The sequence below is a fragment of the Leopardus geoffroyi genome, chromosome C2 (assembly GCF_018350155.1).
Source record: "Leopardus geoffroyi isolate Oge1 chromosome C2, O.geoffroyi_Oge1_pat1.0, whole genome shotgun sequence".
In the NCBI taxonomy this organism is placed as follows: Eukaryota; Metazoa; Chordata; class Mammalia; order Carnivora; family Felidae; genus Leopardus; species Leopardus geoffroyi.
This window is the reverse complement of record NC_059333.1, coordinates 97,410,109-97,428,696: the sequence shown is the minus strand read 5'-3', so window position 1 is coordinate 97,428,696 and position 18,588 is coordinate 97,410,109. Positions and strand designations below refer to the sequence as shown.

At 38.0% G+C, this 18,588-nt stretch overlaps 1 long non-coding RNA gene across 9 annotated transcripts in view; it reads left to right on the top strand.

The window, feature by feature from the left end:
* Positions 1-6,098: 6,098 nt before the first annotated feature.
* Positions 6,099-18,588, top strand: part of LOC123611280 — a 211,775-nt gene continuing 199,285 nt past the window's right edge. For all 9 annotated transcript variants that reach the window (XR_006718529.1, XR_006718533.1, XR_006718532.1 and 6 more), the window contains exon 1: positions 6,099-6,212. This is a non-coding gene — a long non-coding RNA (uncharacterized LOC123611280). The remainder of the gene's footprint in view (positions 6,213-18,588) is intronic.

Here is an 18,588-nt window from a genome sequence, read left to right as displayed (position 1 = left end):
ATTTTTGGCTTTTCACTTATGGGCTGTACCAGGTTATTTGTATTTTCCCTTTTTTTTTTTTTTTAAGCTTTTTTTCAACGTTTATTTATTTTGGGGACAGAGAGAGACAGAGCATGAACGGGGGAGGGGCAGAGAGAGAGGGAGACACAGAATCGGAAACAGGCTCCAGGCTCTGAGCCATCAGCCCAGAGCCTGACGCGGGGCTCGAACTCACGGGCCGCGAGATCGTGACCTGGCTGAAGTCGGTCGCTTAACCGACTGCGCCACCCAGGCGCCCCTGTATTTTCCCTTTTATTATCAAAATGTACATGTGTATAAAGGCTGCTTAAGGGTACAAAATAGTAAATGGCTCCTTCACAATAATTTTTCGTAATTCCTTTAGACTTCATTCTGGAAACGAACCTGTAATCTTGATCTTCTTCACTTCTCTGTTCTCTCATTGAGCTCATTTACAGACATGTTTTAAAACAGTATACATTTTAGAATGACTATTACCAACCACATCAGAACGAGAATCTTTAGAGTTTAGTCTTCATCTTTCATTTTGTGGGAAAGGTAGGAATAGAGGAGGAGGAAAGGAAATTAACCCTTTCTGCTGTCCCTTAACATTTCTGGAAATGAGTATATAAAAAGACTTATCTCCATCCCTTAAGGTTCTTATCAGGGCTTTTAAGAAAGTATTCTAAAAGGTTTGTATAAGACCCTAATGAACATGCTAAAGCATATTCACTATATTACCAACTAATTTGCTTTCCTTTCTACGTTTAGAAATGTTTTTTAAGAGCAGTTGCTACATTACTCCTTTTTACCCCATATTGATTGAAAAAGAGTTATGTTTAAGGTCTTGAATGTTGTGAGTTTGGTATGAGGAAATAAACAATAGCTTTTTAATATGGAAGTTGGTTCTAATTGAAAGAAAAGTTTTGAAAAATTGGTAATAAAAAGATTCAGCATATTACTTTCAGGATGACATTTTGATAATGTGTGATTTAAATTGAAAAGATGTGCATTAAATTTCTGTGAAAATATTCATGAGAATATTAGACATACATTTTGATGTAAGAATATTTAAAAGTAATCTAAAGTATTTTTCTGGGCTCATATATTTTTGAACAATTAAATTTGTTAAGCCCTATTAGATGTTTAATAAAGGAAAGAAAACAACATCAAGTGTTCAAATTTACTTTCAAATCATATATTTTAAAAATAAATTTTTAATATCCTTATTCTATAACTTTTATACTTATGGAAATGTTATTATTTTTTTTTTAATTTTTTTTCAACGTTTATTTATTTTTGGGACAGAGAGAGACAGAGCATGAACGGGGGAGGGGCAAAGAGAGAGGGAGACACAGAATCGGAAACAGGCTCCAGGCTCTGAGCCATCAGCCCAGAGCCTGACGCGGGGCTCGAACTCACGGACCGCGAGATCGTGACCTGGCTGAAGTCGGACGCTTAACCGACTGCGCCACCCAGGCGCCCCGGAAATGTTATTATTTCAAAAAGTTTTGAGACAATCTTGAATGTATTGTGTTCAGAGTTGATTACAATTATAGTTAAATTTTTATATGGGCAATTTACAGAAACAATTATCAGGTATTTGTAGCAAATCAAAATAATGGTGATTCTAATAAAAAAGAACAATATTGTTCATTTCTCTTTGAAACGTAAATTAATAACTAGTTGAAAATGAGGAAGAGTATCTTTCCTTTATATGACTTTCCATCCAGCTAAAAGAATTACGTCTTTAGTTAAACATGCATTCACATTTTATGTTTTTTGATTCCCTCTTCCATGAAAGGCTTTTCTTGGGGAAGTTTTAATAAACTGCGTTTTAAGTATCTTGGTGATGAAGGCTAAGTATTAATATTTTGTGTCTTCCACATAACCTCTCGCAGCATTACTACTACTAACTATCTGTTTATTGACTCAGTTAACCAGAAATTTATCTGCTATTATTAGGTCCAAAAAGCATATAAAAAAATATACAGGGACGCCTGGGTGGCTCAGTAGGTTAAGTGTCCAACTCGTAATCTCAGCTCAGGTGTTGGGTCACCTGGATGGCTCAGTCACTTAACCATCTCCTGATTTTGGCTCGGGTCATGATCTCAAGGTCCTGAGATCAAGGTCCTACATCCGACTCCATGCTGAGTGTGGAGATTGCTTGGAATTCTCCCTCTTCCTCTCTCTCTGCCCCTCTTTCACTCCATGCACTTGCTCTCTCTCTCTCTCTCTCTCAAAATAAACATTAAGAAAAATACAGGTTTTACTGTTACTTTACACGTCTATTAAAAGCAGTCTTTCCTAGATATTGTTTTATATATCTTTTGGTTAAGACTTTGTCACTTTTTTGCTGTTTTACTTCAGTTACAATGCCTACAGGGCTTTGTCCGGATTCTGGAATGCAGGCTTCCACCTTAATGACCTTAACACTTATTTTTAAATGTAGATAATTTTCCATTTAACAGACATCTGGTTTTTTATTACACTTGCATCTCTCTTTATTATAAATATATTTTGCTTTCACCTCATGAGAGCCTTACAAAGGAAATTCAATACAGTTTCCCCCAATAAACTCCTTAAAAATTATAATAAAATGCTTCACAGGAGCATGATACATGTCCAGAAATGTGTTAAATGCTTATAGAAACATGAAAATAAGAATTATTTCCAACATTAGCATTTTTACCATATTTTTTTTTAAATTCTTTTCTTGTGAATTACTGTGTTTCAAATTTGATTTCTGGCCTGATTTTTAAATAAACCGTCAGGAGATGGGTTCCCAGGAAGCAGACTCGGATGGAGATTAATGTGCATGAATTTTATTAGAGGGTACCCTTAGGATCAACAACTGTGGAAAGGAAGGGAGGGAAACAGAAATGGGTGTAGACAGAAAATGGGTTGTGATGGAGTCGCACAAAACTCCAGTGGTTCTCATGGGAAGTTCTGAAGTTGAGACAGCCCTTTAGAGTTTGCTGACTTGGGGCCAGGGGCTGCGCTTTTATGCTCTTACGGTGATTGGATTCGGGCTGGCCCAAGAAGGGGACACATCCTTGGATAAGAGGCTATCTTTAGGAGAGACAGTTTCCAAAGACGGGTGACAGCGGAAGGCTTTATACTGGCAGCACTCTTGGCACCTGGGGTCGAAGTCCTTCATTCCTGGAGGGGGATCAGGCGGCACAGCACAGCGCCCGCCACAGGCATGTATCATGAGCAGAGCTGGACGTTTGCACTGACTCTGCATCAAGCTGTTTTGAGCTGAGGCACACTCACAGCCCTGGCACACAAAATCATAGAGCAGATGCTGCTTTCTTCTCCTACCTCTTTGCCTCCCTGACATCTTAGCTTTCTTTGCATATTTAGAAGACCAACCATTGATGTGCTTTGTTTCCTGAACTTTTGTGTTTGAAAAATCAACTTGAAGATTGCAGATAGATGTAACTGACAATGCATCTGTTATATTGTTCTTATGTGGAGTTCCCCCCGAAATATTTGGTAGATCTTAATATAGTTTTTCTTTTGACCTTGTTTAATTTGAATGGACACTTTTAATTAAAGCCTGCAAAATTTCTAAATGTGCCATATGGTTTGCATAAAAGATTCAGAATAGAAGGAAGGGTAATTATTGTCTATGGAATAGCGAAAAGAATGTTCAACTAGCCAACTATCGAATGTAATTCAGATGTAAAAGACAAACTGAAGGAGCAATAATCAGTTTTAAATTATACCAGTTTTGAATCATATTTTCTGGCCTTCTTATTTCGTATAGAATTTGTGGCTAAAACCATAATAAAGTAGTAAAGAGTCATTCCCACCAAAACTTAATTGTTTTTACAGTGATTACATGTAGCTTACTCTACATTTGTTTGTAGCAGTTATTTGGGAATACATTAAACCTTGAAAAAAGAGCATTTGTCCTCTGAGTGGATCAAAATCTTGAAAAATCTTAAATATGGGGCAAATATTGATGCTCTGTGCCTTACGTTCAGATTTTGAAATGCAAGTAGTAGATCGTGCTTGTAATCTGTCTTAAATTAATGAAGAAAGTAAAGGAAACCCTAGGAAAGGCATAGTTGTAGCTATGATATTATATATAGAATATGAAATGTATTCAATATTTGATAAATAGAGATTAGCTGCCAGGTGCTATTGATTTCGGTTATCAGTTTTGGTGACATAATACATGTAATTTAAAAATATAGAAGCGATTCATTCTCGTTATAATATGTATAAATAATAAAGAGAAAGTGAGATTCTCTCTTCAGTAATTCTTCCTACCCTTTGTGCTCACCCTTTCCTCTAGATTTAACCACTGATCTGTGTGTACCCTGAGTGGTCTTCTTATAAGCATTTACAAAAACATAGACATGTATGCATCTGCATAAAAAAATCTGTGTATACATTCATAGATCCTAAACATTTGCATAAATGTATATGCATATATATACATTATATGTAGACATCCATATCATGTCATATATATTCAGGAACTTTCTCTCTCACTTACCATTGTGACAAACAATTTTATGCCAGCACATTTAAGTAGAACTTATTATTTAAAAACTTTGTGGGGCGCCTGGGTGGCTCAGTCAGTTAACTGTCTGACTTCGACTCAGGTCATGATCTCACAGTTCGTGAGTTCGAACCCCATGTCGGCCTCTGTGCTGACAGCTCAGAGCCTGGAGCCTGCTTCAGATTTCGTGTCTCCCTCTCTCTCTATCCCTCCCCCACTTGCACTCTGTCTCTCAAAAATAAAGAAACACAATTTTTTTTTAAGTTTGCATAGTACTCCAATAGGGTTGACTTACCAATTTTTATTTAACCAGTTTGAAGCATGTAAATAGATGTTCTTTGAAGATACCTTTATTTGATTTATTATAGTTTGCTTATTTATTAAATAGGTGGATGTTTTTATATTATTTATTTCCTTCAGGATCAAAGTGATATCTTTTTTTCATTTTTTGTTGCTTAAATTTTGCAATACTTTAAATATTTTATTCATATTTAGATATTCTTTAAGACCAGGCTATTAATTGTAAAACAAATCTATTATATTTTAAAAATACTTTTACATCCTTCTCTTCCAAATGTTCCTTTTTTTTTTTCTGGAGCAGCCTCTTCTGTGCTTTTTTCTTTTTTGAGAATGCAAGTTCCTCTACAACATTATGTAATATGTAATAGCAAATGCCAAGTTCTTCATAAATAGGTGCAATACTCTAAATTAAAGTCTACTTCCAAATAAAGTTTATATTTGGGGTTAAACTTTCCGTTTTTGAGGCATGCATTATAAAAACCTGACCTACTACTACAGCACATTCTTCCAATTTCTAATCAATGTCCATTCAACCAAAGCAATAACTGCTTCATAAGCTAAATTAGAGTGCCTTCTTATAGCTGATAATTCTTGGTACAGCCTCTTGAGCATCAAGTGCGAATTTCAAGAGAATCCGTCCCTCGACAAATTCAGCGTTATCAGCCTGAATCCAGACAGCTTTTGCTTCCCTTTGAATGTTACTAGCCTGTACTTTCCATCTCTTTCATTTGTGCTCCCTTTGTGAATCCACAAAATCATGTTCAGAACACAAGTGGAAGAAAGAGCATAGGGGCCAGAATGCATGTTTTCTTTACTTAAAGCACTTCAGCCCCTACAAATTTCTCTTTCTTGTTCAATTCTCACTGAGAACCTCATCTATATCGTATTTGCCTGCAGTCAGAAACTCTTAAATGATAAACCTGAAAAAGTATTTTCCTTGCCCTGTCACGGCAGGTGCTAACAGAGTTCTCCTTCTTCAAATCAGATCCACTCTCTAAAATGAATGACTTAAACCTAAGTCTATTCTGTGACACTTACTAGAATGTTTCTAACATTCGTCAACTATATTCTTGGCATTACTGACTCATCTTTACTGAAGATTTGTCTTTTTGATAAGTGAATTGCTTTATTAGATCTTTTTATTTATTTTTATTTATTTTTATTTTTATTTTTACAGAAAGAGAGAGTATGAGAGTAAGGGCAGAGAGAGAGAAAGAGAGAGAGAGAGAGGGAGAGAGAGAATATCAAGCAGACTCCACGCTCAGCACAGAGACCAATGCGGGGCTCAATCCACAGCCCTGGGATCATGACCTGAGCCGAAATCAAGATTCTAATGCTCACCGGAGCCAAAATCAAGATTCTGACTGGGCCACACAGCCACCCCTAGATCTCTTTTAAGGTAAGCAAATTATCATGTTTCTACATGCATACTTTTATTTAAATTTATGTATGTTGTCATTCATGTATTTAATTAATAAGTCTCTCTTTGCTATCTACTATGCCCAAGAAATTATGCTAAGTGCCAGAGGTCTTATGTGTTTGGACCACACAAAAGCGACTATAGTATGAAGGAGAAAGAACACTGGATTTAGCATCAGAACCCATGGGTTTGAGTCCTGGCTTTGCAGTTTAGTTGCTCTCAGACCGTGGCCAAATTGCTTAACCTACCTCAGCTCCAGTTCCTATGCACACCTCAAATGGGACCAATAATATATTTTTCATTGACTTCATAGGAATTAAATGAATGCTAAATCACCTTATAATTGATTAATGCAAATAATAACTATAAAAGTGTATCCATGTTTTGTACCCTAAATAAGCTTATATTTTAATGGAGAGTACAAAAGTATTCTGGTCAAAGGTTACCTGGGATTGCCTATTAGCCACAGAAAATAGCATGGCATGTTCCCAGCACGTTGGACCTTTCTGTAGATGTCAATACTATTGACAGTCTCACCTCTCAGCCCTCACTCCTATGTTGCATTCACTGTCCTGGAACTTTAATGATTCTCTCTCATGTCCCTGAGTCCTTCTTCCCAGTCCTGGGCATTTTCTAAGGCAAGGTATGTTCAGAAGAGAGAAGGACAGGAAAAAATATATATTGTAATTTTCCAGGGAACTAAATCATTTCCAATTGCAAGAACCAAGGAAATATTTATGAAAGATGAGAAATTTCAGCCAGAACCTGGAGGATGGTAGGATTTCAGCCTCTGGGAAACGAAGAGATCACTCCTAGTTCAGGGATCAGAACAAGCCAGAAAGGGAGCCCGCAAAGAGCCTCTGCAATACTGAATGTGACACAATATGGTTAGGGCCTTAAATACATAAAGCAAAGTCGTGAGATGTCAATCTAGAAAGGAGGGCTGTAGCTAGAGAAGAACTGACAGGGGTCAGATGTTAGGAATTTGCATTCCATCCGGTAAGCATTATGGCCACACTGAAAATTTTGGAAATTCCTACTATACCAATAACTTCCAGCAAATAACCAATAACTTTCAGACATTAGTCCCCCAAACTCTCCTACATAAGGGAGAATTTTTTGATGGAATAGCAGAAAGACAGTTCTGACAACACATCTAATTTACACAGCTAAACTGAACATTTGACATCTCAGTCTAAAGTATCTGCATTTGAGTCATCTCATTGATTTTGAGATTCCTGGAGGACTTCTCCTTAAATAAAAGAGTACACCAAAGAAATGTCTTTTAGGAAAAAGGCGAGGTTAATCCCAATGGAGAATTCCAGTCTCTACCCTCAAAACATCAGATATGTTAAGATCTCCAGTGGTCATCGGTCACTCGCATCCGGTGAGCAGTCGGTTAGAGGATAGAAAATGCCCAGGACTAGAAAGAAGTTTTCAGGGATGTGAGAGAGAATCATTAGAATAGTCAGCACAGCAAATCCAAGGTAGGAGAGGGGACTGTGAGAGGAGGCTGAACTGCCAGAAGAGGAGATGGCCATGAAACAGAGACCCCTGGATTTTGGAGTGGAGGAGGAGCAGAATGGTGGAGAGAGAGGGTGGCAAACACAAGGAAAAATAACCAATGGCAAGGGAGAGAGGGAAAGTGGAGCTGAAGAGAATAACTGATGTTATGAAGTCTGAAGGATGGAAATGGAATCAGATGGAGGGTATTGTGTAGAGAAATTGACTTTAGAACCCAAAGGAAAAAGAGAAAGGGGGTAGAAATAGGAAGTATTTTGTAATATAAAGAGGGAGGACAAAGGAATGCTCATCAACTAGCTCAAGGTTCACAGTAAGATCAAAGGGGAGCAGCTCTTGGAACCTGAGAAGTATATGTAAGGTGACCTACATAATTCCCAGGGCCTAGCGCAAAAATGAAAATGTGTGACCTTTGTTCAAAAAGCAGAAAAAGGTGTTGTTATAAGTGCTAAAATTTGAAACTTATTTTTCTTCAGTGGTTTCTGTCTCATTCTGTCATGGTGTCTTTTATTTGCTCTTGTGTTCCTTGGGCATGGGGACACTTGAGGGAACTGCAGATACTTATTGGTGCCAAGAGTCCCCCACCCCCCCAACCCCCTTGCAACTCAGCATGTGCTTGTCATACCTAAGCACAGACATAGTGCTCTGGCTGTTGGCAGGAAAGCCTGTCTCTTTCCTACCAGCTCACACCCCTACCCACAATGGATGGATGAAACCCAAGGATTCTTTATGCTTAGACTCAATTAGCACTGGATCAGTGCTGGATAGGAGGCTAACCTCTGCAAAGTTGCCTTGCAGATGGGCTTTGTCACTACTAGTCTGGTGTGGGGCAAGCTGCTGCTATTACCTGCTGAGATGCCACAGAGACGTTCATCATACCCTGATCTTCTCCCAACACATGTTTAGGCCCCCACAGAAGAGTAGGGGTGGCAGAGAGCTTCAGTGGTAACTGAGTATAGGCAGGGGTGGTGCTAGGCAGCTTAGAAGAGCCATTCCATAGAGGAGGGGAGGTGCTAGAAGATGGAAGGATGTGTGTGAGCTGAGGTTCCAAGTTCCTGGTTCATGTTGCACTGTCCCACCTGACTTCACTTTCAAAACACAAGTCCTGAGACAAAATTATTAGATATTTCAAGATGGTGAACACGGGTGCGTGGATGGCTCAGTCAGTTGAGTGTCCAACTCTTGATTTTGGTTCAGGTCATGTTCTCACAGTCGTGAAACTGAGCACCAGATTCTCTCTCTCCCTCTGTCCCTCCCCCCTTTCTCTCCCAAAATAAATAAATAAACATTTTTTTAAAAATATGGTGAACACAGAACACTAAACTCTAAGCACAGAGCCTTTTTGAGCCAGGGCCCTTTGCCATTATCCTGGTCACATACCCATGAAGCTGCCTCTGTGTGTGTGTGTGTGTGTGTGTGTGTGTGTGTGTGTGTGTGTGATGTAAAAGCTTAGAATAGTCATGAGTTGAATGGGTCTTTCAGTAGTGCGATCCTTTCTTGGTGCCTTTTGACGTAAAGCAGGGTGAGTCGATTTCAGGGACACATTACTATTTTTATGGACTCAAGGCGTGTTTGCCTTAATGGACCCTTTCATGTATTAAAAAAATTTTAAGTATATTTTATGACTGCTTTGATATAATGATGAATATATTAATATTATATATTAAAATATTTTATTTAACCTAAAAGAAAAAAAAACAACTTTCTTAACCTAAAAGTTTAAGATATTAAAGCATTTATGTGGGCCTCTAAAACTATTGTGGGTACTAAGTACTATGCCTAACGAATAAGTTGGCTCTGATGGATGGTAGGTGTCATTCAGACCAGGCACAGAGATATGAGATGGGATCAGGGGGAAGGGATTCTGGAGACCAGTGGGAACAACAGAATATCCTGGCTGGGTAGAAAGAGGTATGAGAAGTCTCTGGGGAATGAGGAACTATTAGATAAGGGTCTGGAGCTATAGCAAAAGGAGAGGGAAGTATCAAGAGGAATGGGGTAATAAATGGAAGTTTGGAGTCATGTTGGGAAATAGTCTAGGTCTTATGGTGTTGAAACTATCAAAAAAAACCAATTGGATTAGAGATAAAGGCCAGTCATGGTCACATAAATGTTTATTTTTATGTTTAATGTATTCATTTGCTTTATATATTTAGATATATACACATATATATACACACATATATACATACATACACACACACACACACACACACACATATATATATATATATATATATATATATAGAGAGAGAGAGAGAGAGAGAGAGAGAGAGAGAGAGAGACCAACAGGTAATTCTCTAAGAAATAAATGCTGGGGGAAAAGAGTTTTTTAGATTATTCTTACTATTAAGAAAATTCCTAAATTATATTCTCCCAGTTCTAGTTTATTTGGCTGTAGCTAACAAAGGAATGAGAAAGGTAATACAGTTTTGCTTCACCTGGGCTTTTAAATATAAGCAGTGCACCAGTTTTTTGAACAGTAACTTCAAGGTTTGATTTCAGGACATTTGTACTTAATCTACAAGTGTTAATGTTTCTGAGATAATTTTAAACAATATCATATCAGATTGCATATGAGTTATTTTATAGTAATAGAAGTCACATTTAACTACAGGTTAAGTGACTACATTAAAAGGGAATACAATTATTATAATGGATTTCTAATTAAATTCTTAAATCTTGGATAGTCTAGAGGTGCACTTTAAATGAAATTGATCTTTCTTAGAAGTTTGGTTGAAACTTAAGTTGGGAAAGAGGAAAAAAATCTAAAAAAACAAGATTCTATTTTAAGTGTGATACTTTATCTTAAAAAGTATCTGTTTTGATAAACATCGAACAAGGAAAGGTTTAAGAAAGAACAGAAGAATGTAATGTAATAATGGCCAAAAATATATATAAACTGATAGTTTGCCAAAAAAGGGTATAACCTATAAATAAGCATAAAATATTTATTCTTTTTTTTAAATTTTTTAATGTTTATTTTTGAGAGGGAGAGAGACAGAGCATGAGCAGGGGAGGGGCAGAGAGAGAGAGGGAGACACAGAATTTGAAGCAGGCTCCAGGCTCCATCTGTCAACACAGAGCCTGACGCGGGGCTCAAACCCACAAACCATGAGATCATGACCTGAGCCGAAGTCAGACGCTTAACCAGCTGAGCCACCCAGGTTCCCCTAAAATGTTTATTCCTAAAAGTAATAAATTGAAAATTAAAGAAAGGTACCAATTTTACTAAAAAATAAAGTAGCAAAATGTTGCATTGTTTTATTTGTACTATTTTGTTTATAAGATTTTTTATGTTTTAAAATAACTTTATTTTATGGGGAATATATATAACTATTTTTTTTTCCTTCCAAATGTTTGTAATGTGGTAAGGTCACATAAATACAGAAGGACAAGGGAGAGGAGAAGTAGGAGGAAGAGAAAGACATGAAAAGGATAATACAGTGAGCTCTCTATAGATTGACATGTTTAATCAGAGTCTGAATAGCCATTTGTTAAAAATGTTAAAGAAGGGACTCCTACAGTATGTAGGAGTTTGAACTAGTTTATCTTCTGAGGTCCTTTTAAATTCTAGAATTCGATAAATCAGTTATTTTTAGAATTTTAGTAACAGTTTTTACTAGAAAAGAAATAGAGGTGACATTAGAAGTGGCACACAATTTAACATACTCACAAAAATATACAGCAAATGATCTTTATGACATAAACAAAGTGTAACTTCAAGCACTCTACAGAAAAAAGCAGTGCTACTTTTCTGGTAGCTTGAGCAAAAGTCCTCGGTAAGATGTTATTTTATCTGGCTTGGGTCACCTGCCTTGACCTAATCATTGTGGCTAGGGAGATGGAGTTCTCCGGTTGCCTCAGCCAAGGCCCTACACCCACCCCATAGTTCAGTGGTGATCATGGGACAGACAGGTGGTAGCAGCCCTAACTCCCAGTTCACAAGAGAGGAGCTCTGAAATCTGGAAAAAGAGAGGAGGAAACTTGTGCAAATAAAATCATTACAAGAGCTCTCCAAATTCATAACATCAATTCGTCATTATTATGGTCTCTATTAAAGTCCCATGCATGGTATAAATTGTATGGTTTCTGAATGTGATAAAACAGCCAGTTTATTTTAGTTCATTTGACCTCTTAGGCTGAGATGTGGAGAGAAATTTAACTATAAGAGGTAGGGTTTATCAGAAGTAATGGAAAGGAGAGAAACTGGCTTCTGAGTTTTTTTTGAGTCTTAATTCCCAGCTTCTGGATCTCCTCATCTTGTTTCTCCAGCTGCCCAGTGACCAAGAGCTGTCCAAGGCCCCATATTAGCCATACTCTTAGTTTCTCTGTCTGCTGTTCCAACTTGTCTGTCTCTCCCTCCCTCTCTCCCATAAGAGGTCTTGCTCTTTCCTTGAATCTAGTAAGTAGGCATTATCTATTCAAAAGCCATGCTGAGATGAAAATTCTAGCCTCACATTCACTTTCCCAGGAGAGTTTTCCTATTGACATATATAGTCAATGGGGAAGAGAGGATTTTGTCCTGAAGAAGACACTCTCTCACTCACTTGCTTCTCTCTCTCTCTCTCTCTCTCTCTCTCTCTCCAAACAGAACCCCACTGTGTATTCTGTCCTGCATCTCAATACCTGGGAAAAGATGCATCTTTCAAACATTGACCCCTGTAGAGTATACAGAGCTCTAGGTGCTCATCTCCCATTTGAGACCCTTAGAGTTGGGTTTTCAAGGATCTTCATAAAGGTCTTTTAATAATTTCTACATCGACCCAGTTATCTTAATCAAACAGGCAGCTGGCCAACCATTATTCATTACCTGCTTCTGATTTCCAAACCCCATGTTGGTCCTCCCATCTCCTATGGCCCCTTTTCTGCCTCTCTTGGTGTCTTTATTCACCATTTGCTTAGGAAAAACTAAGCACCATCTACATGCTAGAGCTATGTTAGACCTAGAGAAAAAAGGAGAAGTGGAGCCAGTCATTGTCAGGAAGATTAAAATCTCTGGGGACCATGCCATTCATTCTTTTAAGGATTCACGGTTTCTGTTTTTCTAAACTAATGCTCAGGGTGAAGCCTTATCCACCCCTGGAAATAACATCTTTAGGTCTCAATCCACTAAAAGTTTGGTTATTCCTTAAAAACTGGAAAAGAATCAATGCATCTGGACTGTGAATTGAACTGGATATAAAGTTAGCTAAGGAGAACCAACCACGTGAGTTTTTGCTGAGGCTCAGTTTTACTTTCTTCCCATGGATACTAATCCTACGAAGTACAAAAATAATTTTGCATCTCATTAAATATATGTCAAGTTGATGTTTGTAGTAAACTCCATGTGCATGCTTTATTGTCATTGCTTGCTGCTCCCTCACACAGAGAGACTATGATGACAATATTGTATTATAATATACTAGAGTCTTGTCACACTGTGGTCCTCAGGGATGATATTGGGTCATGTTATAGATGAGGCAGCAATATAGTAGATCCGTGAAAGCATGACCTTGGCTGCTCTGTTTTCAATAACAAAGAATAGGTTATTTCTGGGCTTGGAAAATTTTTAAAGAAATAGACATCCCCAGAAGGCGAACTTGCTATACACATTCTGCACTATAACAGAAACACCTTATAATTTTCGAATCTACTAGACTATTTTCAGTCCCCATTTTATTTGATTTTCAGCAACATCGATATTGTTGTTCATTCCCTTTTAAAAAGACTCCTCCTTAGGGGCATTGTCCTGCTACTTAGGATTCTGCAGTGTCCTGCTCCTTTCCCCTTTCTCTGTCCCCCTCTCTCAGTCCCTTTTGCTAAGCCCTCTTCCTCTGCAAATTCAGCTATCCACTACTCATTTATTCCCTATTTTTCGTTGTATCAACAAATATTTATTGTACATATGCATGTGCATATGGGCTGGGCACTGACACAGGTATGGGAAGCACAGTGATAAGCAAAACACATTATCTTTTTTTGTCCTCAAGGAGCTAACAATATAGGAAAATTGTTGGTTCCCTGGATTAGGGATTTACATCATCAGTGTTCTTTAAAATCATGTAAAAGCATGCTAACATGACATCTTTTCCTTTATCCCTTCTGAGCTAAAGCAAAAGATCATATTGCCAAATTGGGTGCAGACACAGAGATCTACCAGAGATCTACTTGAGAGACCTACCCAGAGATCCATCCAGCATCATGCTTTACTAATAGTTTCAAGGCTACAGGCAATCAAGAGGCATAAGGGAAAGAGGAAGAAAGCAGGAACATCTGTGGCTTCTCAGGTCCTTCCAACCTGCAACAGACATGCTTTCTCTAATCCAGAGTAACAGATGATTATGTGTGTGATTTCTAGTCTATATACTGTCAAGAACTGTGCAGGATCTGGGATGTTACCCCACTTTTTACACTAACAAGTTAGCCTATTACTGGATGCTGACAGAAGACATGAGACTTCTGGGTCAGAAACAAAAGGTTTTATTGCTTCTGGCAAAAGCAGTGGCCAAAGCTTAATTTGTTTATGTCAACTTCTGTCTCCCCATATCCCACATCGGTCACACAAGGGCTTATAATAGAGCCTGTACATACAATCGATTGCATTATACAAAGGGAACACTAAGCTTGGGGGTGTCCACCACTTTTATAGTTAGTGGAAACAAGCCTGCTCATTTTCTCAGGAGATATGTTAACTCATCTCTCTCTGTAAGCACAGCCTAAAAAAATGTTTTGGGTAAAGAGAGTGGTCAAGCATAGAATGTATAGGGATACTCAGAGACCATGGTGGATTGTTTCTTCCAGTACATGCCTCCTCTTGGAATGCACTAATGTGATTTGAGAGTCTCAATAATTTTAGAATTTCCTCTCTCTCTTACATCTTTAACGCAGCCCTTTTTATTGGCCATCAGTATTTTAGCTACTGCAAGTCTCATCCACCTTAAACACCCCCTACCTCTACCACACTCTCCTGTCCAACTACAAGCCCCTCACCTTAACAGTTAAATTTATTACAATACATCTTTTAACTCATGTTTTCTCTTTCTTTTCCTTCCACTTTTTCTTCAACCCAACCCACTGCAATCTGGGACCGGTATTAGCTACTCCATTGAAACAGTTTTCTATGTCTCAATGTCCTCCCCTGTAGGTTGGGGTAATAATACTCTCTACTTCACAGGGCTATTATTTGATTACTAAATATGTTTCATATCTGTAAAGAGTTTAGAGAAACGCATGGCAAATAATAAGTGTTCCATAATTGTTAAGTTGTTTATTATTAACATGCTCTTCATCAATGTCGTCAGTGAAATTCTTCTTGCTAAATCCAGCGGGCACTGGCAGTTCCTACTTGACATCTGTGTGTTGACCGCATTTCCTTCTTAAAAACTCGCCTTCCTTGGTTTCCATGATGCAAGTCTCTCAGTTTTCCTCCTACTTCTCTGTGTGGTTTTCTTGGTCAGCTCTGTGTGTCCTACAGCGGCCTGCCTTAAATGTTGATATTCCTCAGGGTCCTCTATTTGACTCCTTTCTCTTTTTTATCTACATGATTCTGCTTAGTACTCTCATCTACTCTTGTGCCTTGAATTACTATCTCTAAACCTCATTCACTTATGTATTTAACAGATATTCATAGAGCATATTCTATGTGTCAAACACTGGGATTACTATTGTGAGCAAAACTTGACAGTGTTCCTGCTCTCATGGACTTAGTCATTAATTAGGAACACAGATACCAAATAATCACATACACAAATCTACAATTATAGAGCATTAATGGATCCAAAGAAAATGAAGATAGTCCTAAGAAAGCATAGTACATAAATATGACCTAGATTGAGGGGGAAATACAGGCTTTCATAAGGTAGTGGTGCTTGGGTAGACATCTACAGGATGCACATATATTAGGTAAAGGAGGGGAGAAGGAAATCAAAAGGAGTACAGAGTATTCAAGGTACTTAAAGAAGATCAGAGTTGTTAAACCACAGTAAGGGGAAAAGAATAGCAAGATAGAATCAGAGAAGGAGGCAAAGACCAGAGATGGTGATGTAGGGACCATGCAGACCATGTTGCTGTTCAGTGTAAGAGCAATGGGAAGTAATGGAGGGAATAAAACTATGACATGAGTGAGGGAGTAGGTGACTTGATTTTTCTTTTTCTAAACATCATTGTGGCGCAGCATGAAGATATTGGAGGTCCCATTGTGGATATGGGGTATTATAACCATCTATGTAGTTTCGATTAGAGCAATGTTAGTAGAGATGACAAGTGGACAGATTTGAGATGTTTTAGGAGATAAGTTTGATACAGTTTAATGTAGTTACTAGATCAGATATGGGTGAAGGGGAGGAAAGTATCAAGGATGACTCCTAATTTTTAGACTTCTACAGGTAGATAGATGGTAGCTGACAAATCAGCCCATCTCTCTCTCTTGATTTTAGTCCACACACTCAATTGCCTGCTAGATATTCCCAACTTCCCATCTCACTTGCCCATCAAATAATCTATGTTCAAAACTGAACTATGCTAGCAAATGTTCTTCCTCTTGTGCTATTACAGTGAATTCCACAACCATCCATCCAATTGCTCAAGGCAGTTGACCTTGACTCTTTCTTCTCCATCATATCCAGTTAGTAACCAATTCATATTGATTTTTTTTTATCCTTAACATCTTTTATATCTGCCCACATTTCTGTATTTCCACTGCTACTAGCTTAGATCAAGTCCTCATCATTCATCTGGATTTTGGTGATAGTTATTCCTTGGCTTCTCTGTCTTCAGTCTCCCACTTCTCTTATCTATTTTTCACTCTGCTGGTGCCCGTTGTCTATAAAGTATGGTCCCTTAGTATGGAAGAAAAGACCCTCCATGATCAGGACTCAGCCACATCTCTAGCACCATCTTTTTTTTTTTTTTTTTTTTTTTTTGGCTTTAATCCTTACTTTATAAGGCCAAATGCCTTCCATTTTCTACAAAAACATATTGTCCTATCCTCAGCACAAGATAACAAGTCTTTTGAGCTTTGATCCTTCCTAATGCTGTAATTCTTTAAGGGGCCCCTGGGTGGCTCAGTCAGTTAAGTGTCTGACTTCAGCTCAGGTCATGATCTTACACTTCATGAGTTCAAGCCCCATGTCAGGCTCTCCTGACAACTTAGAGCCTAGAGCCTGCTTTGGATTCTGTGCCTCCTTCTCTCTCTGCCCCTCCCCTGCTCACATTCTCTCTCTCTCTCTCTCTCTCTCTCTCTCTCAAAAACAAACATTAAAAAAATAAAGATAAATAAAAAATATGCATTACCATCCTGTTTGCCTCTTTGTGAACTAGGTGGTTTTTACTGAGAAAGGCCATCTCTATTACTGGATGAATGTATGGTTAGAAAACTGGTACCATTTTTTTTAACAAAAAGGCAGAATGTAGGGCAACAACAGCATCTGCAAATTTAACAGCGTGTATTTATTTCCTACTAACTGAGCAACTAGCTACCAGAATTAGCTACCAAGAAACCAACAAAAAGAGGAAGCAGAGACCAGGGGTTGGGGGAAAAGCTAGGGAAGGATCACTCAACGCAGGTGTTGTAAGGAAACTGTTAAAGAAGGCATCATCTTCGGCCTCTCTAGTGCTGCCAGAGGTACCATGACATCTGACAGTACCATGGCACAGGCAGTTTGATAAACCCTTAATATTTGTAGTAAGAATGAACCAAAATTGTGACAGACCCCCAAATTCATTAGAAGCTTGATAGAATATAATCATTCCAATAAATATTGCAAGGAAGAACTACGTGACTTTTCCTGACCCTTGATGAAATATAGATTAAACCATCTTACTAATCAGAGAGACAGTAAATCTTTTTGATAAGTGTATGCATAGTTTAAACTGCATTTGGTGACTTCCTCCTGTACACCATCTTCACAGTTTACAACATGTATCAGTAAGGATGCTTTTGTTTATAAGCAACAGAATTATGTAACTCAAAGTGCTTAAACAGTAAAAGGGTCTTGTGTTATTGGGTCACTTAACTGAGAAGTCTAGAGGTAGGGAGGACTTTAGGCACAGTTCAGTTGGAGTCTCAACTGGTTCTCTGTGAGTCCTTCCATTCTGTCTCACTTGTTGACTTTACCTTTAGTGTTGTTTCATTATGGGAACAACACGGCTCACATCCACGCATTATAATTTCCAGAGCAAGAAGGCATCTCTGCCTCAGGATTCCTAACCCACATCAGCTGACTGAGCATCAGCTGATTGGATCACATCTGAACAAATTCATTCATTATTGAGAAAGCTATATGCTAATGAAGAAATAAACTTGTTCAATCACTATGGCAAATGGAGGTGAGATAATGTCAAGTAGAGTGTTCCTGGAATTTGAGAGGGGAATTGTGTTCATCAATCTCACATAAACTATATGGCTTTTCTAAAATGGAAGAGATAAAATATCCCAAAGGAAAACCTGGGGTTATCTAGTATAAGTGGTGAAGAAAAAAATGGATGAAATTCCTAACAGACAACCAGTAAATATTCACTACAGACACAATTCAAATTTATTCATTTAAAAACTTAGAAATTCTGTGTCCTGGATTTTTAAAGCTATTTGTGAATGGTTAAAACAAATGTCAAGCATCTACTGCAAGGGTAAAGAGAGATTACATGCAATCAGAGCCCAATTCTCAGAAATCCCATTGATGAATGTGGATGCATAAGAAGACTAAATACTGTGCCTGACTCTCAAATCACATATTCATTTATTTATTCATTCATTCATTCATTCATTCATTCATTCATTCGTGCAACATTTATGGAATATCTACTCTATGCCGGAAGAGCTTAATGCAACAGAATCTTTGACCTTAAGGGGTTT